The 26,838-nt window shown below is 40.1% G+C and overlaps 3 long non-coding RNA genes and 1 other non-coding gene across 9 annotated transcripts; 3 read left to right on the forward strand and 1 right to left on the reverse strand.

The window, feature by feature from the left end:
• The first annotated feature begins 9,863 nt into the window (after positions 1–9,863).
• Positions 9,864–13,614, forward strand: LOC130737853 (uncharacterized). 6 transcript variants are annotated; one of them, XR_009018979.1, is made up of 8 exons: positions 9,864–10,084; positions 11,038–11,514; positions 11,712–11,816; positions 11,898–12,173; positions 12,308–12,404; positions 12,509–13,150; positions 13,242–13,396; positions 13,499–13,606. It is a non-coding gene; the product is annotated as an uncharacterized LOC130737853 (long non-coding RNA). The 6 variants fall into 6 exon arrangements; XR_009018982.1 differs by lacking the exon at positions 11,038–11,514 and having other exon boundaries at positions 9,876–10,084; positions 12,509–12,614; positions 13,015–13,150; XR_009018977.1 differs by lacking the exon at positions 11,038–11,514 and having other exon boundaries at positions 9,877–10,084; positions 12,509–12,630; positions 13,015–13,150.
• Positions 13,615–13,721: 107 nt separating this feature from the next.
• LOC130737854 (uncharacterized) lies at positions 13,722–14,579 on the forward strand. The gene is made up of 2 exons (XR_009018983.1): positions 13,722–13,836; positions 14,069–14,579. It is a non-coding gene; the product is annotated as an uncharacterized LOC130737854 (long non-coding RNA).
• Positions 14,580–15,576: 997 nt separating this feature from the next.
• LOC130737855 (uncharacterized) lies at positions 15,577–17,044 on the forward strand. Its single transcript, XR_009018984.1, has 2 exons — positions 15,577–16,672; positions 16,778–17,044. It is a non-coding gene; the product is annotated as an uncharacterized LOC130737855 (long non-coding RNA).
• A 7,107-nt stretch (positions 17,045–24,151) lies between these two features.
• Positions 24,152–24,258, reverse strand: LOC130741597 (small nucleolar RNA R71). The gene has a single exon (XR_009020486.1). It is a non-coding gene; the product is annotated as a small nucleolar RNA R71 (small nucleolar RNA).
• Positions 24,259–26,838: the final 2,580 nt, after the last annotated feature.

The raw sequence follows: 26,838 nt of genomic DNA on the forward strand, positions 1-26,838 counted from the left end.
TTATCACCATCATCACCATCATCTGGCTTGTTGGTTTCAGCATGTTTCCTCTTAGGCTGGTCAGCCTTCTTCTTCCTCTTCAGAGGGACATCAGATTCCTCAGAGGATTCTTCTAAGACCATCTTCCTCTGAACTTTCCTCTTGGGAGGAGAGTCGAACTCTTGAGCTGGGGGCAATCTTCTGAAGAATTCATCAACATCAATCTCATACCCTTGTTGCTTCAAATCATCAATGTAACATAGAATAGCCTCTGGGTTGTCTGCTTGTGTCCACAGAGGGAAATCATTCAGAGGCACCCTTCTTTGTCTGATTTCAGCAGACGTATCTTCATGTGCAGGGGCTATTTTCGTCTTGACCAAGCCCATCTTCTTTAGTGAATTGGCTGTGAAGACATCACTGACCATTGTGGATAGATCTTCTGTGCAACCAGCTTTGATCAGATCTTGCACAAAGTTGCTCTCAATGAAGAGATCTGATAGCAGTCTCCCAAAGGAAATATACTTGATGGCAGACTTGATGGAGGCAGTTGTCCTTGACTTCCTGATACATTCCTTCAGGTAAGAGAACAAGAAGAAGGGGAGGCAGATCTTCTTCTTATCTTGGATGAAAAATAACATCGCCTTCTGGCAGAAGTTGATGTAGTCTGGGGAACTGCCCTTAGGCCTCTGATTGATGCAGTGTAGCAGAATCTTGTGCCAGATTCTGAGTTTAGGATGAAGATCCACCACCTTGTAGTTAGTCTTGCCCGGTTTGTAAGTGGTGTAGAGAGCCTTGTGGGTATCATCCTTGGTTTTGGGTTTCAGCTTCGATTCAGTCAGTTGAAAGCGATACCCATTTGCAGTTTCTGCACCCAGCAGACTCACGAACGACTTCTCAGTGATGATGATTCTCCTTCCAGCAATGTAGGAGACTACTTGAGTGTCATCGCAGTCGGCATGCTTCCAGAATTCCTTGACCAATTTGTCATAGATTGGTCCTCTGAGCCTGTTGAAGTACTCTTCCCATCCCTGAGCTTGAACTTCAGGACGCAAGTCATACCCATTTGCAGCAAGGTTGTCGAGGTCGAATCTCCATTCTGCAAGTACCTGGAGTTCTTCCGGAGCATAAACGCAGTGAACGGCACAGCCCCGTTCTGCGATTGGGATCATCCTCTCTGACGCTTGACCTTGATTCGGATTCTCAGGACCCATTTGGCCTGTAGCCTGACCAACTACCATGTGAGGGAATCTGGTTGCTTCAGCAGCTTCAGTTCTTGTTTGTCTCACCATTTTTGGAGGCGGTTGAAGGTTTGGGGTTGAAGATGAAGTTGAAGGATGAGTAGAGAGTGAGAGAGAGATCGTGGGTAAGAAGTTTTGAAAAACTGAAAAGAGAGAGAGAGTAAAACCGAAAGTGTAGGAGATCGTGTGTGTATAGTGTGTTTTGACAAATAACCGTTGTTGATTCAAAAAGCAATTTAAAATCAACGGTTAAAAATTAAAGACATGATAGTAACAGTAAATACACCTATCACACGCAGGAGAGAAGCACATCAACACTCATTACGACAGACTGGCAGCACGGGCACAAGGAACTATGTATCAGAGATACTGACACACGTTTACTGTCTCAGCTTCAGAGTCAGCACCAATGGGTACATAAACTCTGATAGAGTTACCTTCTGGACTAGACATCTTCTGATAAAGAAGTATCATAGTCAGAGGTTCTGATCCATCTTCATGCTGGACAAAAGTCCATATTCAGATTTTTCAGAATGAAATTAAATCTATCCTCTGCTAAGGGCTTGGTAAAGATATTTGCCCATTGATGGTCAGTATCAACAAACTTCAGAAGAAGTACACCCTTCTGTACATAATCTCTAATAAAATGATACTTTACCTCAATGTTCTTTGCCCTTGAATGTAAGATAGGATTCTTACTCAATGAAATTGCAGCAGTGTTATCACAATAGATTGGGATATTGCTCTCTAGGATTTGATAATCCTCCAGCTGATGTTTCATCCAGAGCATCTGAGTGCTGCATATTGCTGCTGAGATATATTCTGCCTCTGCAGTTGATAGTGCAATGGTTGATTGCCTCTTGCTTGCCCATGAGACTAGGTTGCTTCCCAGAAATTGACAATTTCTAGAAGTGCTTTTTCTCTCTGTTCTATCTCCAGCATAATCAGCATCACAATAACCTGAAAGCTTATACTCTGATGTTTTCTTATACATCAAGCCAAGGTTAGTGGTACCTTTCAGATATCTTAGGATCCTCTTAACAGCAGTTAAGTGGGTTTCCCTTGGATCTGATTGGAAACGAGCACATAAGTGAACACTAAACAATATATCTGGCCTAGATGCAGTTAAGTATAGAAGTGAACCTATCATACCACGATAGAGCTTCTGACAAACTTTACCACTTGTATCTTCTTTCTCCAGAATGCATGTAGGATGCATTGGGGTTTTGGCCACTGTAGAATCCAGCATATTGAACTTCTTCAAAAGTTCTTTAGTGTACTTGCTCTGATGGATATATGTTCCTTCTGGTGTTTGATCAACTTGTATTCCCAGAAAGTACTTAAGTTCTCCCATCATACTCATCTCAAATTCAGCCTGCATCATCTCAGAAAATTCTTTGCATAGAGATTGATTAGCAGAACCAAATATAATATCATCAACATAAATTTGCACAATTAAGATATCATCTTTGTAAGTTTTGCAAAAGAGAGTTGTATCTACTTTACCCCTTACAAACTTATTCTCCAGAAGGAATGAGCTGAGTCTCTCATACCATGCTCTGGGAGCTTGCTTCAGACCATAGAGTGATTTCTTCAACTTGAACACATGGTCTGGGTTCTTCTCATCCTCAAAACCTGGGGGTTGATGAACGTAGACTTCCTCTGATATGTATCCATTTAGGAAGGCACTCTTAACATCCATCTTATGTAGAATTATGTTGTGATTCACTGAGAAAGAGATCAACAGTCTGATTGCTTCTAGTCTTGCAACTGGAGCAAATGTTTCTGTGTAGTCTATTCCTTCCTGCTGACTGTAGCCTTGAGCAACTAGCCTAGCCTTGTTTCTGACTACATCTCCTTTCTCATTCAACTTGTTTCTGAACACCCATTTTGTTCCAATTACATGGACACTCTCAAGCTTCTTCACTAAGCTCCAAACATCATTCTTGGAAAATTGATTCAATTCTTCTTCCATGGCCAGAATCCAGTCCTTGTCCTGAAGAGCTTCATCAATTGACTTGGGTTCAATTAAGGACACCAATCCTTTCAGACTAAGCAGGGTCTCTTCAGAGGGTCTGAAGGCTGATCTGGTTCTGACTGGTTTGTCTTTGTTGCCCAGAATCAATTCCTTAGGATGAGCTGCAGTGATTCTGCTCTTCTTCAGAGTTTGTGAATCAGAGGGACCAGCTTCTTCTTCTGGTTCATCTTCCTCTGGCTCAGCTTCCTCTGGAGCTTTGCCTTTGTCAGAAACATTTATACTTAAATCTGCAAGTTTCTCAACTAGCTTTGACTGGTAAGAGTCAAGCTTATCGTCAAATCTAACATGAATAGATTCTTCAATAGTTTTAGCATCAGTATTATAAAATCTAAAGCCTTTAGATCTCTCAGAGTAACCAAGTAATAGACATTTAGAAGACTTAGCATCAAATTTATGCAATCTATCCTTAGTATTAAGAACATAACAAACACAACCAAAAGGATGAAAGTAAGAAATGTTGGGTTTTATGTTCTTCCACCATTCATAGGGAGTCTTATTCAGAATTGGTCTCACAGAGATTCTGTTCTGAATGTAACACGCTGTGTTTACTGCCTCTGCCCAAAAGTGCTTAGCCATGCCAGATTCTTGGAGCATGGTTCTAGCCATCTCCTGAAGAGTTCTGTTCTTCCTTTCAACAACACCGTTTTGTTGAGGAGTTCTGGGACAAGAGAAATCATGTGCAATTCCATAGGAATCAAACAAACTCTCAAACTTGTCATTCTCAAACTCTCCACCATGGTCACTCCTGACACGCACAATCCTACAAGCCTTCTCGTTTTGCACTTGGGCTATGAAGGTAGAGAACACAGCATGAGACTCATCCTTGCGGGTTAGAAACTTTACCCATGTCCAGCGGCTATAGTCGTCAACAATGACCATCCCATCACTCTTGCCACCTATAGACTCAGTTTTCACTGGTCCAAAAAGGTCGATATGCAGAAGTTCCAACGGCCTTGAGGTTGAGACAACATTCTTTGCCTTGAAAGGGACTTTTGTGAATTTGCCTTTCTGACATGCTTCACAAAGAGCGTCTGAAGCGAACTTCAGAGTGGGCAAGCCCCTGACAAGGTTTAGCTTGCTCAGCTGAGAAATCTTTCTCATACTGGCATGCCCTAACCGTCTATGCCATACCCATTGCTCTTCATTAACAGACAGAAGGCACTTCACATTCTGAGCCTCCAACTCAGATAATCTGATCTTATAAATGTTGTTCTTCCTCTTGCTGTTAAACAGAACAGAGCCATCGATCTGACTTACAGCCCGACAGGACTTTTGATTAAAAATAACATCATAACCCTTGTCAGCTAATTGACTTATAGACAATAAGTTATGAGTTAAGCCGTCTACCAATAACACATTATCAATGCATGGACTACTATCTACACAAATAGTACCAGTACCAACAATTTTACCCTTTTCGTTGCCACCAAAGCCAACTTCACCTCCAGGCTTAAGTTTTAGCTCTTGGAACATACGCCTTTCTCCCGTCATGTGACGCGAGCATCCACTGTCCAGATACCATGACTGGTGTTTCAGTGGAGCTATCAAGGATATCTGCAACATAGATAATCTTATCCTTAGGTACCCACTTTCTGGGTCCTCTCTTGTTAGTTACCCCAGAGGTTCTGATCACCTTGGGTTTCTCAACATGATAATATAAAGGAATTTTTGCATGATATTTAGACATGGAGAAAGATCCCTTTTTAAGAGGAGGTTTAGCAACTTCAGCAGGTAAAGGATCAGGCAATATGGTACCAGAGGGAACAAAGCATTCATACAAAGATTTAGCTTTAGGCACACAAGGCTCATTTCTAATTGGTTTAGAATAGCCAATGCCATGCATTCCATTTCTGCTCACGCCATAGATCAATGAAGCCATCAAGCTTCTATCTACGCTTTTAGCCAGGAATCTTTGAAAAGATTTTTCATACTTAGATTCATGCTTACTATCAGAGGCATCGCAGGCAATAACTTCTTCTAACTTAGCAATTTGATTCTTAAGCACAGAGTTAGAATTCACTAAAGCATGGTTATCATTTTTTAAATCTGAAATGATTTTCTCATGTTCAGAAGGAGTTTTAGAAACTGCAGATAAGTTCTTTTTCAGCTTCTTATGCTTAGACAACAAAGAGCTATACTTATCCATAATATCAGACAAAGCATGTTTCAGTTCAGAGGTAGAGAAAGAAGCGAATACCTCATTTTCATCGTCTGAGTTAGGATCTCCTTCTGATTCTGAGTCAGAGTCAATAGCTTCCTTTGACTCTGCTCCTTTGTCTTTGACAATGGCCATGAGTCCTTGGACTTCACCATCAGAGTCAACATCCTCTGACTCTGATTCATCAAAAGTCACCATCAGACTTTTCTTGGTCTTGAAGTTCTTCTTTGGCCTCTTGTCCTTCTTTAATTTTGGACAATCACTTTTGTAGTGCCCTGATTCCTTGCACTCAAAACATGTGACTTCCTTAAGTGAGGACTTCTTCTGACCTGAGGATTCAGACTTTCCTTTGGCCTTTCTAGAGCCTTTGTACTTGCTCTGCCTGTGCTTCCAGATTCGGTTGAGTCTTTTAGAGATCAGATTCAGCTCATCTTCATCAGAATCTTCTGATGCTTCTTCAGATTCTTCTTCTTCAGCTTGAAGAGCTTTTGACTTCTCTGCTTTAGCCTTCTCAGATTTGGATTTTAAGGCTATTGACTTCTTCCTCAGATCTTGCATCTCTGAGCGCTTCAGCTCATGGTACTTCAGTATGCTGATGAGTTCTTCTAAACTCATACGCTCAACATCTCTTGTGAGCTCTATTGAAGTCACCAAAGGCATCCAGCTTTCAGGAAGACATCTGATGACCCTTATGACATGATCTTTTGTTGTGTAGCTCTTGTTGAGAGGTCTTATTCCAGCTACAAGCAACTGAAATCTGGAAAACATTTCTTCAATGGACTCGTTTGGCTCCATGACGAAGGATTCATACTTTTGGATCAAAGACAATGCCTTTGATTCTTTGACTTTCTTGTTTCCTTCATGAGACATCTTCGGGGATTCAAAAATGCCTTTTGCATACTCATGATCTGTAATCTTCTGGTACTCTTCATAAGAAATAGCACTTAGAAGAATTGCTCTAGCTTTGTGATGTTGTGAGTAAAGCTTCTTTTGATCTGCAGTCATCTCTGACCTTGGGATCTTCTTGCCTTCTTCATCAGTTGGACGCTCATAGCCATCTACAATAATATCCCAGAGATCTGCATCAAAACCCAGAAAGAAACTTTCAAGTCTATCTTTCCAATATTCGAACCGTTGACCGTCGAACATGGGAGGCTTTGCATTGTAACCATCTCTTTGAGTTTCACTGGTGGTAGCCATTGTTTTTCACACCGGCCCGGATCACTGAACACTGTTAGGTGTGGTAATCAGAACTTGCGCTCTGATACCAATTGAAGGTATGAAAAAACGGTAGAAAGGGGGGGGGGGTTGAATAACATTTTCAATATAAAACTTCCACCTTAAAGATTTAGACAAATCTTTTCGAGAACCAAGTGCTAAAGATAAGAGATAGAAAAGCACACAAGGATTTTTATCCTGGTTCACTTGATAAATCCCTCAAGCTAATCCACTCCACCCGTTAAGGTGATTTCTTCCTTCTTAGAATGAAGGTAATCCACTAATCAGGTAAAGTGTTACAACTGCACTTGAAACCTACAAGTGACTAACAATTACACTGACTTAGCTCACACTAAGATTCACTCTCTTAGTCTTCTCTAGGATCCGATCAACCTTGATCTCCTAAAGGTAACTAAACAAACTGTTTAAGAAAGAATGTTTACAGGAGATTTGCTTCTGAAAAGCTAATAGTAAACACAATGAATTCAGATGAAAGAATGCTTGAAGGTTTTTGAATATAGCTTGCGCGTGTGTAATTCTTCCAACCGCATCTTTCAAACTTCAGCCTCTATTTATACTCCAAGGATTAGGGTTTGAACGCTGCATGAAAATGCTACCGTTGGAGGGCAGTTCTGGAAATTCCAGCTTCTGCTGTGGCTGAGAACGTTAGGTAGGTCGTCAGGAAAATACATATGCTTTTGTACTTGGATAGTGACATGACCTTTAAACCTAGGAGACTTTTGATCAGGGGAATGCTTCATGTTGGAACTTGTGAAGCCGCTTGATCAGAGTCAGAGGGAAAGCACAGATCCTCTGACCGTTGTATCTTCTGATTCTGAACTCAGAGGGAAGTACATGGTCTTCAGAGTTTCTTGCTTCTGGACATCAGAGTTTCCACTATTCAGCTTCTGGATCTTCAGAGTCTTCTACACCATCAGAACATCTGAACCTTCAGAGTTTCTTGGTTGTCAGAACTTCTGGATCTTCAGAACTTCAAGTGACTGAGTCCTTATCAGAGCTTGTATAACTTCAGATCTTCTGAAGCGTTTCTACTGTTCAGAGTGAACATTGATCTTGCGAAAGCGTTGCTTGAGTCACTCTTTATGCACAGTGCTTCTGATTTGTGTGACATTGAGTTGAGGTCAGAGCCTGTAAATAGCACACTCAGAAAAACACGTTAGAGTATCATAATTGTTCATACTCAAATGTTAACTTGTAATCATCAAAACATAGAGTTGTACTACACGATCAAAACTTGATCTTACATCCTTGTCATGTTTCCTCAAGTTTTCGACAGCCACGTCCTACTATAGCCTTTGTAGCTTGGCCAGCACAATCCTTCTTCCATTTACACGTAACTTTTGTTCTACACCTCATGCTTCAATTTATTAAATTTTCACTTGTTTAATTTCTGTTTCTTATATGTTTAAATCCCTTTCAAACTTAATATATATATATATATATATATTATATGTAGTGTAGGATTTAACTCATAAAATTAAGAGAAAAATATTAAGAAGATGAATCAATATCCTAAAAATGATTAGGGACTCTATAATATAACTTAAAATCACTTTAAGCAAGTTTAAGTGATCAACTAACAAAGTGTTTGACAAAAATATATATACGTACATTTTCTTTCTTAGTTTCGTGACTTACTACATTTTTGTTTTCTTTCTTATCTATATATATTTTTCTTCACCTACTTGTCATGTGAGTGACTATATATTTCTTTAACCTTAAATTTCTTTTTCTTTTTAATCTGTTTTCTTTCTTTTTTTGTTTTGTTTTGTTTATGAGGATGATAATAATAATAATATTAATAGTATGCTCATTCATATAAACACACAAGGTACAAAGAACACATCAATTTAAGCTTAATAGCGTTTATCGTCCTTAAACTGATAAATAACTAGTTAATTAAATGCTTAATCTATCCGGGTCTTACATGAGACGTGGCGCTACCCTGGCAAGGAGATGAAGATACACCAATGCGCAGGCGATGAGCGATGGACTGAGGGATTGATGTTCAGATGATAGAGTTGGATACACATCGTCCTTAATCATTATTTATACGCTGCTTATAACTATGCTAAATCTCGTTAGGACTTATATTACATTATTCTAGGAAGTTGACCCTTTCTTGCCTTGTTTGTTTTGTTTGTGCTTGGGCGGTCGACAAACTGTCAGGCTATAACAGGTGGTGCTGCAAGTAGCTGCTGATCGCTCAGAGAAGGTGATTGGAATGATTGACGAGAAGACTTTGTTGGAGTGAGTGGGCCAACCGAAGATGGACTGGGCGAGACCCCTGGGTCCCTCGCCCAGGAGACTTGACCTTGGGCGGGGGAGGCACCATGACCTTGGGCCTCCCTTCCCGAGGCCCAACTGGCCCATATGAATAGGAAGGAGGCGCCGAAGCCCAACTCCACCTCTATAAATAGGAGGGAAATACCAATTGTAGGGGACTGCTAGCTCATTTGAGTAATAATAGCATTGAAATTCAGTTACATTTTCTCTCTCTAAGTGGCTAGAGCTTCACTCTCTAAGCATTCTCATCACCTTCCTCATACTTTGGGTACTACCTTCCCTCTCTATGTTCTAGCATGGAACAGAAGACTTGTAAAAGTAATGGTTAGATGTAAGGCTAGAGCCTTGGGTAGAGAAGCTTACCGTTATTGGTTGAAGCTTGTAGGGATGGTTGTATAACTTACTTGGGTTTTGGGTAGGTTCCGATGCATTGCTCTTCTGTGATTCTCTAGTGCGGGGATTGTAGGAAGTATATTGGACTTAGGGTGTTATCGTATCTTGAACTTTGTTGTCGGATGAAACATTACTTTATTGTATATTATATGTCTTGAACCTCCGTCGTCACTCACAGGTGCTTGCCTTGTTTAGGTCGGATGTATGGGTTTGGACAAGAGTATGCATATCAGGTTTTGGAAATGTTTTTAAAAGAAAACAAAATAATATACCCGATTTTGTAAATCCTTTTTGGAAAATCAATTCATTTTATTTAATAGGTTACTATTTGTGACCCTTGAAAGTCGGCATGTTACACTTAACTCATTCTTGCTGGCCTTAGGACAAATCTCCTACATATAATTTATGTGTTACTTTGTGTACTGTTCTGCACTGTTCCTTTCAGAATGCAATTTTTTTTCGGCGCAACTGACATTGGCCCAATTTAGTGAAATTGGATTAAACGGTGGGCTCCATGTATCTAGTTTGATTTCAAGTATGTTTGACCTTAGTTTCATTCGCTTGATACATAACTGATCTCACACAACAATTTCACTTTTCTCCCTAAAATTTCTCTCAAATTTCAACCTCTGGCCGTCATGCATGAATCACGATTTGGTACTTTTATTGATTACAAAGGTTTTCCCCATTTTGCTCCTTTCTCACTCAAATCTTCGTGGATTAAAGCTTCTATACCTATGATGATCGACCCGGGTATTTTGCTCCATAACTCTTCCCTCAGCAAACGTACTTGTTGCCAAATTTTATGGGGTTTCTATTTATATTTGGGGTAAATGTATGGTTTTCCTCTGTCAGATATGAATTTGATTAGTATATGTTGTCAATTCAAATGGGATATTGCTGAAAATGAGCACTGAGGCACTGTTGAAATTAGCTCCCCCAATTTCCGATTTGTTGTTGTCTATAAATAGGCTCTTCTTGCTATGTTTTTTTCACCTTGAGTTATTAGTTGTTCTATGTGCTTCTGTTAGTCCTTCTTTTATTTTTATCTTATTGTAATACCAATTCCAATGTCTCATTCAGCTGGGACTAACACTCCATTGAAATCTCTTTGTGGTGGGGTGGGGGGATATGAAGGTGCGAAAAACACTAGAAAGGGGGGGGGTTTGAATAGAGTTTTTGAATAAATGGTAAACTTTTTTTGTCTTTTCGAAAACTTTTTTTGAATAAGAACTAGGTGCTGAAGGATAAGAAGTAAAGCACGCAGGTATTTTATCCTGGTTCACTTGAGATAAAAGCTCAAGCTAATCCAGTCCACCTGTGAAGGTGATTTCTTCCTTCTTCTGATGAAGGCAATTCACTAAAATCAATGAGTGTTACAACTGCACTTTGCTACCTGCTAAGTGACTAACAATACACTGATTTTCTCACTAGTATCCTCTTAAGAAGCTGATCTACCGATCCTCTTAAGACTAGCTAAACACTGAATCAGCCTTGATTCAGTCCTCTTAAGATCCGACCAACCTTGGTCTCTTAATGAGCTTTACAATGTAGTGTAAAAGGTTTCGGGTTTACAATGAGTGCTTCTAAAAAGCTAATAGTAAACTCAGATGTTTAAGAACAGTGAAGAAATAATGCTAAGAACTTGGTTCAAATGAATTGGATGATTTCAGCAAAGTTTCTTAGTCTCTTTCTTCTTTCTTCAGCCTTTATATACTCCAAGGCTTGTGATGTAGCCGTTGCTAGGGTTTTATCCGTTGGAGTGGCAATCTTGTAAAATCAGACTGCACGGCTGCACGATGTAGGTGGTGGACAGACTGAGACTTGTACGATATTGTACTATGATAGCGACCTGTCCTTTCACCAGTTGACTTGAGATCTGAATGCTTCAGATGAGCGTTGGTGAAGCTTCTGAACCTCGTCAGATTTAAGCTAGGATTCTTCTGACCTTGCAACTTCTGCTTCTGAACAAGTTCCTCAGAACTTCTGAACGTCAGAGCTAGAATAGCTTGGGTCTTCAGAACCAACTTCTTGCCAGTCTTCAGAACTTGAGTCTTCTGCTTCTGGACCGTTCCACTGGAACATCTGGTCTTCAGAACTTCTGACTCTGGTTCTTCAGATCCTCTTGAGAGCTTGTATCTTCAGAACTTCTGAAGGATTTGCCACTGTTCTGAACAAACATGGTACGCTTTAGAGCTCTCTTTTTAGTATCCCTTGGTTCTTCTTCTTCTGAATGGATAGACTTGGGTCAGATTCAGAACCTGTTTGTCACAACTAAGAAGACAAACGTTAGGGTACCACAATTGTTCATCATCACAAACCTTAATTGTAATCATCAAAACATAGAGATGCAACCACTGATCAAAACTTGATCTTACAGGATACATGGAGGATTAAAGTAAGGGTTATTCGTGTATGGGAGATGTGTCCAATTTCTCAACCATCAAAACCATATGCTATGAGTTTGGTCTTGGTTGATGTTGATGTAAGTTCAACCTGAATTTGTTAGCAGTATTAACTGTGTTATCCACATTAAAAGTTGTTTAGTTGAATATGTTGTTTGCAGGGTATGAGGATTGAAGCAGTCATAAGTAAAGACATGATCCAGAAATTCAAGAGGTTGATTGTTGAGGGACAAGTCTACAAAATAGTATACTTCAATGTTGTTGAAAATGATGGAGCCTATCGTGCATCCCCACGTGAGTTCAAGATATTGTTTAATGGTACGACCAAGGCGGAAAGACGGAACCTGACCAATCTGATATTATACCATTGAACTGCTTCTATTTCAAGAACTCTGAAGAAATCTCTACTACCCTTGATGAATCAGATGTTTTGGTTGGTGAGATTTTTGACCTGTAGCCTTCCTCTATTTTGATTAATTTTGATATTGTTTTTATAATTTGTCAACATAAATTGCAAATTTTTCCATGTTTCCTCATATGTACTCATAATATGGACTGATTTTGCTGTCAGATATGATTGGGTTGGTTACTGCTGTATCTGCTAAAAAGCAATATGTCAAGGGCGGTAATGTTAGTAAGGTTATTGTGCTAGAGCTCACTGATGATAGGTATGTAATATTTTTCCTTATTCTATATTTGTAATGGTTAAATGTAATTATTCTCATTATTTTGCTAATTTTTGGCAACTCATGGTTAATTTTTTTGCTACAAGGGGAAAAGTCCAGGGTTCATTCTTTGGGCAGTATGTGGATATTGTAAGGCAGTTTGCAACTGTTGGAGGTCATGATTTGCATGTAGCAATTGTTCAGTTTGCTAAGGTGAAGACGTTTTAGGGTAATTATCTAGATTTTTTTGTGCAAACTTTATGAGATCTGATTATTAATTTAGAAGTTGGAGTGATGTTGTAATATGTTTTTAGTTTAATATACAAATGGTTTATGTAACAAGCACCTACTTTTATAATTTGTCAAGCTTTTTTGATATTGTCTTATGTTGTGTCTTTTGGTCTAGGAGATGTTGTTATACAAAATGTTATGAATTCTACCAAGGTTATGTGGAATCCTAATGTGCCTGAGGCTAATCCATTTCATGATGGGTAGTTTGTTGCATAAATTTATTTTTTGGTTAATGGTTTCAATGCCAACTTGTAATATTTAAATGATTTGAATAGCCCTTTACAATTTTGTATTTGTGCGCAATTTACAACATTGTATGAAGCTTGGCATTGCATGGTGTTGATGCTGACCTTCCTATTGGAGAAATTGATGATGGGGTTCGTCGACTTCCAACTGATCAGGACTTTGTTTCTCTCTTCCCTAGGAAGAATATTAATGAACTGCATACTACTGGAGAGGTTGTCTTTCATGTTTAAATCTGCACATGACCTTGAACTTACACCAATCACATTTTGTAAACTATGTAAGTCAACTTTAATTATTTTGCAGGAAGGATGGTTCACAGTCATGGCAGAAATTGTTGGCTTACCTGATGGAGAGAAGTGGTGGTATACTTCTTGCCATTGCCATAGGTCTGTTACAGCTGGGGATGGATTATATTTTTAGTCTTCTTGTTGTGTCCATGTCTTAGAGGTTACCCTAAGGTATTGATCAATTTGTCCTGACATGTTTTTCTTCTTACTGCAATGAACTTTTACTATTTCAATCGTTAATTTATTTTGTACTTTTTGTGACCTTGGATTCAGGGTTAAATTTGAAGTCTCTGATGGTGAAGACCTTGCTACATTTGTGTCGTTTGAAGCTGATTGCCAAAATTTAATTAACAAGACTGCAAAGAATTAGTTGTTAGCTCCAAGGCCAGTGAAGCTATTTTTTTTTTTTTTGTTTCTACCACTTCACTATACCCAAAATAACTTTATTCTTAATGTGTTATGTAAGTTCTAAGTATATTAATTTTGATTTGCAGGGTGTTATGGCTTATGGTGAATATCCTGGTGGAACTTGTGGTCTAATAGGTACAAAGCTGATTTTCAATGTTGAAAAGTTAGCTGACCATGGTTCAAAGTATGATCATTCTTACAAGGTGAAGAGTATCTGTGCTGATTGATGACCCTATTTTAGTAGTGTTTTTAGGGTCATTTCCTTGAGGGTTTTGAGTCTTTTTCTTTGTCTCATGTAGTGTTTCATGTATTCTCATGCATTTATATGTTTATTTGAGTTTGTGTTTGGTTTTAGTAATTTTGTAGTTTTATGAGGGTCTTTCTTGCATTTTTACAGAGTTTATGACTTGCATTTGGTTTTTCATTGAATTGTAGGGACTAAGGTGATTAAAAACCCTTTGAATTTCTTGATACTTCTCCTTGTCTTGGTCCTTAAGTGCTTCAGCAAGTAACTCATGAAGAGGGAAGGCCAAATGCTTGAAGAATTGATGGAATCGTTCAAAGGGTGGGGGGGGGGGTTACAAAAGCTAAAAAGTCAACAAAACCGAGTGTCTGGCGCCCAAGCGCCCATGCCTGGCGCCCGAGCGCCAGCTTGCCAGATGGGGAAATGTTGCTTCTGCCTCATGGGCGCTCGAGCGCCCCAGGGCAGCGCTTGAGCGCCCCTGCTCGACCATTTTGCCTATAAATAAGGCCTTAGGCCATTTTGTTCAGAACTTATGACTTTTTCTTATAATTTTACCAAGTATTGAAGCTTAGGAAGTGCTTTTGGGGCTTGTGGGAAGCTTCCACCTTGTATTTTCCAGGTTTCATTTACATTTCTTGTATGGATTTTCTAGCCATGAGTGGCTAGTACTCTATTTGCTTTGGGATTAAGTGATTTCATGAATCTCTAGTTGTTAATTCCTATCCCTATGTTATGATCTTGAATCTACCTTGTATTTCAATTCTATATTGCATGATTAGCTTGGGTGCACTCTTGCTAAAAGCTAAACTATAATTATATCGGAAGATTGTTGTGGTTTAGGGACTTGGGTTGAAATTGATCCTTCTTTGCTTGCTTCTAGGAATAGAGTGAGGGTTGGGTTTTGTTGGCCTGATTTGCATGATATAAAACCTCATATATATGACTAAGTACACAAGGAATTGGGCTTAGCTTTTAGTATGAGAGAATTGCTTATGTGAGGAATCAATAAGTGAGTAACTAGGCTAGAGCAACAAGGGATTGAATCAAGATTTCATTTGCATAGGGTAGGTTGATTAGAGAGGATTGGATGAACGATAACCCAAAGCATCTTTATCAATTGATTTTTACAACTTTTTACTTTTGTTCATTTTGCAAACTCTTTGCTACAATCAATCAAATCAAATTCTGAAATTTTATTGCTTTCGAAACTCACAAGCTTCAAGCTTAAACCATAATTCTTGTAAGACCCGAAATTTAATAGAACGTTTATTTATTTAATCTCCTTAATCACGACAACGCGTATTATTTATTAATTAATTGTGACTGAAATATTATTCGCGCCACGACGGCGGGAAATACCTTAAGGAATATTTTCCTTATAGCTATTTAATCGCGCATTTATATTGTAGTATTTTTATATTATTTTCTTGACCCGAGTCTAATCGCGATTCGTGAAAAATTAATCATGTAATAATTAATTTCAATATTTCAATTTTATAGAGTTTATTTAAATACAAGAATAAAATTATAATTATTTTTGTGTGTACTATTCCATTTTAATCTTAGGAATTTTCACTCTTTAATTATCTCTTTCTTTATTGAAGAGATGACCTGCTCTAACATGTCACCCTTCCTTCATTACCTGTAATAGCCTATTACAAAGAATATTCTTTATTCTTTTCCCTCAACCACTTATTCTAATTCAAATTTTCAGATCACTTTCTCTCTCATGCGGGCCCCAATTCCCCAATCAGAACCTATTCACTCCACTCTCCCTCTCTCACGCGTCTCACCCTTTCTCTCTCACTTTAGAGCATCAGCAACAAAGAAACTTTGTGAGTTTCTTTGAAACTTTGTGAGTTTCTTTGAAACTTTGTGAGTTTCTTTGTGACATGTCATCTGAAGTAAAGTTTCTTAACTGTTGCAGAAAATGAAGTTTCTCCACGTGGCAAGCAACTTTGTTCCAAAGTTTCTTTTTAGAGAATCTTCTAAATTTAATGATTAAAAAATAAAAAAAAAACAAATAAAAAAATAAATAAATAGGTAACTGGTTTACAAGAAAGTAGTGGAAGGTATATTGTGGGGTCCATTTAAGAAATTTTTTAGAATTTCTGGGTTGGAGTAAAATGACGTGGCATTACCAAAATTTAAATTAGAAACTCTAATGAGTTTCTTGGATAATGATGGTCTTAATTACTCAAAAATTTCCTCCTTACCCCAATTATTCTCCCCATGGGCCCCACTCCTACTAATCAGATATTATTTTTTTTCTTTGTCTCCCTTCATTCACTCCCTCCCAACAGCTCACTCTCTCTCTCTCTCTCTCTCTCTCTCTCTCTCACCCTTCTCATTCACGTTCTTTTCTCTTCTCCCACAGCACCTTCTTCTTCAGTTTATTTCTCCTACAAACAACATCACCACCATAGTGCCTTCCTGCAACTCAACACCACCACCACGTGCCAAAATCGCGAGCACCACGACCTCCATGACTCCTTCACGCAGCAACCACCACTGTCCCTGTTCTGTTTTTTCTCTCAATGAGAGTCACCACCAAAACCCTAGCCGCCGCCCTTTCCCTCTGATCTCCGGCGAACCATTAAGTTTTTGGAGAAACCAACACCACCACTGAACTCCCCTCATCAACCGCAACAAAACCCTCCAACGATTCGATGATCGGCCACCGCGACCGCCGCCGCGCCGTCCTCTCCGGCGAGCTTTGTTCTGAGAAAGGAGGCCAATTTCTTGAAGCTTTCGACCTCCTCTTTCCAAATCCAACGTCAGATCATCAGTAAGAGGTGATTCTCCTAATCAATTTCAAATTTCCCTTTTCAAAACCCTAATTCTTTTCTCTGTATCATCTCCTAATCTCCATATTCCTTGTTCTCTGCCACCGTGCTCAGGGCTTGCTGGTCATCAGAGGAAGAGAAGGCCATGACCAGAGGAAGAATTGAAGCTCAGTCCCATGACCATGAGACTTGAGGTAGAAGGAGAAAGACATGAACTTTGTGCTTATGCGTCTGTTGTGTGTGTGTGTGAGTATTGGTGTCTTGGTTGTCCATTACAAGGGCATGAGCCTACATAAAATTGTAGATTTTGAAATGTAGCCCCTTTGTGATGTACTGTAGAATTTTATTGGAAATTTCTAAACCTGTTTCATTTTATTGGAAGTTATGCATGATTAGGGAATAAGTAATAATCAATTTTAAAACTCTGATTATATGGTAGCATTGTGATTGTGATAGCTGTATGAAGCAGTATAAATAATTGTATGGCTCCGCTAGCACTTAGTCATACTTTAACCAAAGCATGATGCCAATAAGTAATGGGTAACATAAACTGAAATTTCTTTCTTGTTTTCTTGACAAATACTTAGTTTTGGAAAATGAAATGTGATTCAAGTTTGGTGCTTAATATTTCTAGTTATGAATTAGTTTTTGTATATGTTCTCAGTTTAACTATTATTTTCAGCATAAATCAATAACACACACGTCACTACCAATGATTTTTCGGTGCTGAATTTTGTTTACTTTTTGGGGTTCATTTACCGTACACAAGAAAATTCTTGTGCAAGGTTACACAAGTCTTAATTTTACCTGCCATAATAGGTTATCAGGTCCTCTCTATTTTTAATTTAAAAATTTATATTTTTATATCCTCTTCCTCTCCACAATCTTCCTCCCCTCAACCTCCACTCCATCCACCGCCGGCACCGGTACCACCACCACCACCGAATCTTCCCCTTCCTCCTCCACCAATCACCACCCCTCCACTCCCCTTCCTTTCCCCCAATCCCTTCTCAACCTCACCTTATTCTTCTTCCCTCCCACCAGATCTGAACCCATTGAACGCAAACTCACCAGCACATCACCCCCTCCAAAACCCATCACCACCACCGCCCCAAAACCCATGATTTGTCTTGCATCCTTGCATATCCACCATGTGGCAGCCCCTATTAGAGATTGCAGATTGCAGAAAGGTAGCAGCACCTATCAGAGACAGTGCTTGTGAGGGACAAGGGAGGACGGGGGTTGAAAGGGTGAGATCGGGAAGGAACTCTGCTCGCGGTGGCTGGACGGTGGCGCGTTGGGGATCTGCGGCGTGGTGCTTGCAAGGTCGACGCACGGCGGTAGTGGCTGCGAGCCTGCGACGTCTCTTCCATCACCGATTCATCTTCTCCACCAGATCCTCATGCCTAACCTCGAAGCTCTTCCCTCTGGTAACCTCCACACAAACGCCGGCGAGCTCTTCCTCCAACAACTTGCAGTTGAAATACCGCTCCGCTGGCACCGACCACTTGAGAATCGGCACGCCATGACTCAACGATTCCAGCACCGAGTTCCCCTGCAGTGGCTCAGAAACGCAAACACGGCTCCGTGTGGCAAAATCTCCACTTGCAGTGCCCAATCGTAAACCACCAACGCCTTAGAAAACCCTTCGTGCGTCCATTATTCAGTGGTGGTGGTGTTGGTTCTGCGGGGAAGGAGGAAGAAGGGGAAGAGAAGGAAGGGATGGAGGAAGGGAGGGGTGGTGATTGGTGGAGGATAAAGGAGAAGATCTGGTGGTGGTGCTGGCGGCGGATGCCGTGGAAGCTGAGGGGAGGAAGGTGGTGGAGAGGAGGAGGAAGTAAATATATATTTTTTAATTAAAAATATGAATAACCTGCTGAAAACCTACAGTAAAAGGTAATATTAGGGTTGTGCAACCTTGAACAATAGAAAACTTGTGTATAGTAAATAAACCTTACTTTTTGGAAATTAAAACCTATAAACTTTGGCTTAGAGTTTACGCTTCTCTATCCCCATTCAAACTTTGAGTTAGCTAAAGTTTTAGAAAAAGGTTATCTTATAAAGATATGAAGATTAAACAGAAGGTTTTGAAAAAAAGGGGTATGACTAATTGATTCCCTAAAATATTTCTAAATGGTCTTGCATAATCTAAACTTTAAAGTAGTCTCTAATATATTCTGGGCATGAGCATTCTAACACTTTTACTCCCACATGTTAAATTAAAAGATGAGTTTTAGCATTCTTGATGTGCCCAAGAATTCGAAGGAAGAATAGAAAGTTGATTTTACTTTGAATAAACAATATGATAGTAATAATTTGGGTTAAGCATCATATTGGTCCCAGTCTTTGTGTCGTCGTTTGACCTAGGTCCATCGCCGGAAAAATTATTGTAAAAGATCCCCTTCTTTGTAAATCACTTGGAGCAGGTCCTCGCCGGAGCACGGAGCTCCGGCGAGTAATGATTTGGCATGCTGACTGTATTAATAATGCTGACATGGATTTAAAATAAATAAAAATAAATAACACATCAGATAGTTTAACCCAATTAACAAAAATAAAACCTACTAACAAATCTAACCCTAATCTAATTAACAAAATCAATTTCCCCCAAATTAACTCATTCCCAATCAAATTAGGGTTCTTCTTCTTCTCATCTTCTGGCATCATAGATTTGAAAATTCTTGAATAAACCAACAAGAAGTAAAACCCAGTTCTGAAAATGGAAGCACCATGCGCATAGCACCATGCTCCTCTTCTTTTTGCAACTTCTCCCTTATCCTACCTACAAAATCAGCAAACCCAAATAACCCAGAAACTCCACCCCCAATCCAACAAACCCAGTAACCGACCCACCACAACAGAGCCAGTCAAAAAGACATGACAGATTTAAAAACTCTGGTGCGAAAGAGAAAGGGAAGGGAAGAAGAAAGAGGGAACCTCAAAGTAAAGATTGAAATTTTGGAGGAATCAAAGTGAGTTTGTGAGAAGAGAAAACCCCAAACCATACGATGGCCACATTGCGAATAGGGCTTCAGGGCAGCGAACCTGGCTGTGGGGATGAGGGACCCAGATCTGGTTCGATTTTTGCTTGGGTTGGGGTGTTTGTCACGACGGCGCTGCGGCGATGATGGTGGAGTTAAATCGGAGATTGGTGAATGGGGAATGGAGGATACTGTGGGGCTTTGCAGCGACGTTGGGTTGGGTCTTCTCTTCTCCCATCCATGGCTTCCTCTTCTTCTCTTCCTCTTTCTCTATTTCTCAATCTTGTCCCTTGTTTGTCACCGTAGTCATGGCAAAAGGGGAACACAAAAGAAGAATCAAAGGGTAATGCCACCGTAGTCATGGCCAGTAATGGATGATGATAATTAGAAGCTGAAAGATTTAGGTGATTTAGGATTTAGGTTTTTTGTTTTTTAAAATGAGGATTTAGGTTAATTTGGAGGAATTGATTTTTTTAATTAGATTAGATTAGATTTGTCAATAGCTTTTATTTTGGTTAATACTAGTTAATTAATCTGATTTGTTATTTATTTTTTTATTTTTTATTTTTTAAAATTCCACATCAGCTCACTTGTCCTAGTCAGTGTTCCACTTCATCACTCGTCGGAGCTCCGGGCTCCGGCGAGGATCCGCTCCAAATAAATTTCAAACACGAGACCATTTACAATAATTTTTCCGGCAAGGGATCTAGATCAGACGGCGACACAAAGACATGAACTAATATGATGCTTAACCCTAATAACTTTTGTGAAACATTAATTTTGTACTCATGATGAAATAAATACTTAGTAGAGATGAAAACCATAGAAGGTCAAGATGGGGAATTAAAATTGTTAATGCATTGGAGCACAAAATGAGCATTTTCTTTCATTTAAGCCCTTTTCACCTCATATCATATTTTGTTTACTTTTAAACATGAACCGATCTGTTATTCTATTAAATTGAGAATGTGGAAGTTGGATTTTGAACTCCTAAGATTAAGATTTGGATCTTGTTGATTTCTTTAAGTTTTAAATAATAGGAAAATGATTTATGTCTCAAGAGTTGGGAAAGGAATTTGGGGGTAAGTCGGGTTTGGAGAACTTGAGTATGTAGAGGAAAATAAAATGAAATATATTATTTGGAACTCGTTTCTGCACGGTTTTAATTTAGTTTGGCGAAGAATTTCTGTTATCTTCATTAGTGAGTCTAAATTCTATGATTCATATGATGTACATAGCTATACAACTATTAGGATATTGCTTTAGTGAAAAGATTTGTATTTGTATACGTGTTATTATAGAAAAGCCTCAATGAGTATCCTAATAGAGACTGAAGACTCTAGGGAAAACGAGAGGAGTAAGTACTAGTTATGTGTACTTTTCTATTTTGACAAAGATATAGGTATTTAGTTTTAAAGTTGATTTGTGAAGTCAAAGCTTTTTGAAGCAACGTAAATTACTGCTACTGTTTTCTTGTCATTATGACGACTTGTCTTGATTTCTGAGATTGATCCAAATGGGTTATAGCCATTATGAGGATTAGGTTTAACATACGTTCGCTTCGAGTCAATTGCCTGAAGTCGTATCTTTATACCTTGAGTTAGTAGGTTAACTCAATTAGTAATTACGTTATGTGTACTTATGAAGGGTACGAATAACGGGAGCGCTTGACGACGAAGCTAAAGAATAAAAGAAAGCAAACCGACACGGGAAAGCAAAGATGTGTTGGGATTGGAATTGCAGTTAGAATGGGAATTGGCTAAGGTGAGGGCTACTCACTGAATACTAGCTAATGCTTTAGGTGTCGACGAATTCGACTTGATTTATTGTTTATGCACTTGATTGTGATTGATTGGGAAATGTTTTCTGGAGGCTTCAACCGAGTGAACTAATTGAGACGTGTGTATCCGTTTTTCTGAGGCTTCGGCCGACATTGTTGATTATTTATCACTTGATTTGTTGTTGATTGATTCACATGCTATATGCTAAATGGTTAATCTAGGATGTGTTGATATATGTGCCATGACTGTTGGATTGTGTTAATTTGATTATGCAATTACACATATATCTGTTGTACGTCAGAGTGAGGATAACGGGCAGTTATGCCACACTCATCATGAGATTTTGGGAAAGTTTGACGGGACGAACGGAGGTTCGGGCCTTGTTATTGTTTTAATGGATCGAGACCTTCTCTGGGAGTTACTTGGGATTATGGGATCTCTTAAACTCATAAGATTAGAGATAGAACTAAATGGAAACTATTTTACAAGGAAAATTCATAATACACTAAACAACCTTTGAACCCTTTAAATAATGATAACAATCCCAAATGAAAGCTTAGGGTTTGGATATTAGTTTTGGAAAATGAGAAGTGTCGCCGAATCCAAGTTTCGGGGAAACTAATAAGTTTCTGTGTATGTTGATACTCTTTTGCTCGATGAGCAGTTTATTTTTTTGGCTATCTAAAGGATAAGCCGGGGAACTATAAATCCCAAGTACATTGGTACTCTTTGCTCGCTGAGCAGTTTTTGACCATCGGAATTAGATGAGTCGGATGACTCGAGAAGTTATTACGAGTGATTGCACTCTTTTTATAACTAATTGTCTTTTGTCGCAGAATCGACGTTTACCTTAGGGTATTCTTTTTAGAGACAATAAGTTATCTAGAACACGTGACGACGTGACGAGTGAGGTCGGTGACGTTGTTTGGCTAATCACGTTGCATTCATTCACACATTTTGAGGTTTATACACGGTGGGATGCCGGACCTCGGTGGATTCCAAAATGGTCATAAGACCCGGATTTCCACATAAGAACACTGCGGTGATTCTTAGTAGCAGACAGAAATTGCAGGCTTGCGGGTATACTGTTGATCTGACTACATTTTGTTTGGTATAAGAGACACCCGAGCGGAAATGGTCCCACTTTGGCCGGTGCTAGGATTGACTCGTTGGTGCCCATCCTTACGGATTGCATCTTGTTCCTCGTCATATCATTTATGCACCATGCATACTGACTTAGTTGCCGAGTGTGATCGATACTTGTTAATCTTACTTGATATATGTTAATTGTCAATAATTATCATTTATATTCAATTGGAAGATATACAATTTATAATGCTATCACAAACCTCTAAGCCTAAGTAACTACCCCTTAAACTTGATCTACTGGGTGTATTATTTATGTAATTCCTTGAGTTGACCCTCGCGCCTACTGTTTGTGTTTTGGCGGAATACGCCCATTGTCAGACGACGATAGGTGGCGAAGTGAGCAAATGCTACACCATGTCGAAGAACCATAGAAGACTCGAAGAATAGAGTCGAGTGTAAGGCTAGAGCCTTTTGGGTAAAGAGCTTATCATTGTTGATTAAAGCTTACAGGATTATTTTATAAGTATTGTTTGAAGTTTTGGGTAGGTTCCGGTGCATTGCTATCTTGCGATTCTCCGATGTGGAAATCGTAGGGAGTATATCGGATTTATAATGTCATTGCATAATAGATTCCTTGTTGAATCTAATTCTCTTTGTTAGGGTTGTAAGTTGGGTTCAACTGTTGTTACCTTCGGGTACTTGCCTTGTTTAAGGCTAGATGTAAATTTATATACAGTTAGGAGTATGCATTTCATGATATAGAAATACTTTGAAAAGAACAAAAAAATATACTCGCATTTATAAATCCCTTTTAGAAAATATTGCATATTTACTTTAATAAGTTACTAAAGTGACCCCCAGAAATCGGGGTGTTACAATTCTCACTCACGGTCCCTGTGGATTTGATATTAAAACCCGGAGATATCTGTGCACTTGCAGATTGTCCAACAAGTTTTTGGCGCCGTTGCCGGGGACTGTTTGTGGTTTTCGGTTTAAGTTACAAGTTTGTAGTTTCTTATAAACATTGCTTTGAATAGGTGTTACTCATCTTTTCTTTGGTTTTGTTATTTCACTTTATGCAAGGTAGGCTTGACACGAATCCATTGGTGTTTGATCCGGAGCCGGAACATACTTTTCACCGTCGTCGAGCCCAACAAAGGCTTGAAGCCATGGTTGCCCAAATGACGGAAGAAGAGATGCAAGCGCACATAGACGCAAGGGTGCAAGAGGCCCTCGCTCAAAGACTTGTAGAGCAAGAGGCAGAAAATGCCAACCGCTCTTTGAGAGACCTCACCATGGCTGCCATGAGCTACGATTATCCCGGCAGCATTGTTTTCCCCGAAGGCATGGGAAACTTTGAGCTGAGACCGACATTTATCAACTTGGTGAGCCAAAATCAGTATGGTGGAGGTGCTCTCGAGGATCCTCATACACACATGGAGCGGTTCATCCGCAATTGCAGCACGTACAGAGTGCAAAATGTCTCAGCGGATACAATCCGCTTGAGCTGGTTTCCATTCTCATTGAGGGACACAACTGAAGAGTTGTTGAACTCACAGCCCCAAGGTAGCATTACATCTTGGGAGGATCTTGCCGAGAAGTTCACCACTAGATTTGTTCCCAGAGCCCTCTTGAGAAAGTTGAAGAATGACATAATGATGTTTTCCCAAGCTGCCGATGAAAATCTTTATGAGGCTTGGGAGCGTTTCAAAAAGCTTTTGAGGAAGTGTCCACAACACAACCTCACCCAAGCTGAGGCGACCCGGCTCATTCCCTTCCCTTACCTATGACTTTGTTATTAAGTCATTGTCATATTATGAAATAACTAACCCAAGATTAAAAACACGTAAAATATTTTCACATAAACATCACGTAGCTATTAAACATGGCATTAAGTATCATACAACCCATAGAAAAACAAGTAAACACACCAAAAAGGAAAGAGAATAACCCAGATCCCACAAGTCGGCGACAACGAGCTGAAAGGGTCCTATCCCTTAGTTATATTACAAGCCAATAGCAATCAGCAGTAAAACTACATATATTTCACAAAACTGCTTCCGCTAATAGCTACCCAGCTCGTACACTACTCCGCATGCGACCTCTAGTGCTCCATTTTTACTGCTTCATCATCTGTTACTAAAGTATAGGAGAAAAGAAGCACAACAAGCAACAGAGGGGTGAGAAGTCGTTCAACAAAATCATATTAGGGAATACCAAAATATAAATGAGCTTCACACACGATTATAAATCAACATATGCAATGCGCAACTACTATGCATGTGGGCCCATTCGGAGAACAGCACATCCCGTCACCTCCGGAAAGTCGTCGGGAATAGAGTTCGAAACCTCCCTGAACTCCTGTTGACCGACCATGATGATCATCACGGGGCCTGCAGAATGACTAGGCTCGCGATGGGATAGTCCTCAAACAGCTGTTGGAAAACCCCACCTAGCCACACCCAAAGACCACATACCTCACGCCCGGTACCCTTAGATCTCTCAGCTTCACCCAATGGAACCGCCTGGCCTAAACAGTCCAAGTTGAGATTCACTGTCTTTCCGACCAACCCCTCATTCATCTGATCAAGGTAAATGCAAATGATGCATGCTCACATCCATTCAACAGGAATACCCTACCCTTGGTAATATCCGGGACTCAATCCCAAACAACAACATCCGAGACTCCACCCAAGTCTCCAACAAACAACAGGATACCCCATTTAAAGTGTTCTTCTTTTGAATCATTTTATAAACCATTGTGAGTGAAACCATTTTCGAAAAACAAGGTACATTTGTAATCATTTTTCCAAATATAAACCGAGAATCATTCCAAGAAAACTTTTCATAAAAACTTTTTCAAAACAACTCATTTTCTTCAAATGGGGTTCCACAACCATTACCATATCGGGTGTTCCTCATTCACCTCTTCTCAAGAGAAGAGCACTGGACTGGGCGAGACCCCAGGGTCCCTCGCCTAGGAGCGCTGGCCTAGGGCGATGAGCGGACCAGGGACTTGGGCCTTCATCCCGGAGGCCCAACTGGCCCATTGGGATGGTTCAGAGGCGCTACGCCCAACTCCCCCAACTATAAATAGGGGAGGAATATCAATCGTAAAGAACTTTTGGCTCATTTGTGAAATAACAAGATTGAAATTCAGTTATTCTCTCTCCAAAGCGGTTACGCTCTCATTCTCCCTAGGAATCTCACATCACGTTCCTTACACCTTAGGTACTATACCTTATCTCAATGTTCATGATGGAACATTTGGCGCCGTCTGTGGGGAAGGGTAGATTTTGATTCCCGGACTTTGTGGATTGCAATTTGGTTTAGAGAAGTTCAATTTTCTGTGTGATGTTCTTCGGTTTTCAGTTTTTCGCTTGAAGTTCTTTGGTTCACTAACAAAGATCGATGGAGACACGTCGTCGATGACGCGACGAAGATCTGGAGGGGCGGCGCGGTTCGCCTCCACGTCGTGTAAGAGGAAGGCCGCGACGGGACCAAGTTCGCCGTGATGAAACCGATCGGTTAACTCCTCCACCACCACCTCCACCTCCTCCTTCTCTGACGCCTCCATTACCTTCTCCGCCAACTTCACCAAAGCAACAGAGATCACCAGCGCACTCACCCGGAGCTTAGGGAGAGGAGACTCCGGCACCTCAGGCACCGATCTCTGGCCCAAGACTGGAGGCGCTTGATCTGTAGTATTGATGATATACGGCAGGGAAACGATTACTTACAAGAATAGCTAGAGTATTATCGTTCCGAGCGGCAGGATGAAGGGGAGCGCCAATCGGAAGCCGTGGCTGAAGTCGAACCGTTCTCAGCGGAAGTAAGGGAAGTTGCTATACCAGATAACATGAAGAATATTGTCCTTGAGACATACAGCGAGAAAGCTGATCCCAAAGAGCACCTGCTATATTTCAATACAAAAATGATGATCAGTGTCGCTTCCGACGCTGTGAAGTGCAGGATGTTTCCTGCTACGTTCAAAGGCATAGCCATGGCGTGGTTTACCACGCCACCCCGAGGATCCATAACTAATTTCCGTGACCTCCCTGAACTCCTGTTGACCGACCATATTGATCATTAGGGGGCCTGCGGAATGACTAGGCTCGCGATGGGATAGTCCTCAAACAGCTGTTGGAAAACCCCACCTAGCCACACCCAAAGACCACATACCTCACGCCCGGTACCCTTAGATCTCTAAGCTTCACCCAATGGAACCGCCTGGCCTAAACAGTCCAAGTTGAGATTCACTGTCTTTCCGACCAACCCCTCATTCATCTGATCGAGGTAAATGCAAATGATGCATGCTCACATC

Source organism: Lotus japonicus, chromosome 2 (assembly GCF_012489685.1).
Source record: "Lotus japonicus ecotype B-129 chromosome 2, LjGifu_v1.2".
Lineage (NCBI taxonomy): Eukaryota > Viridiplantae > Streptophyta > Magnoliopsida > Fabales > Fabaceae > Lotus > Lotus japonicus.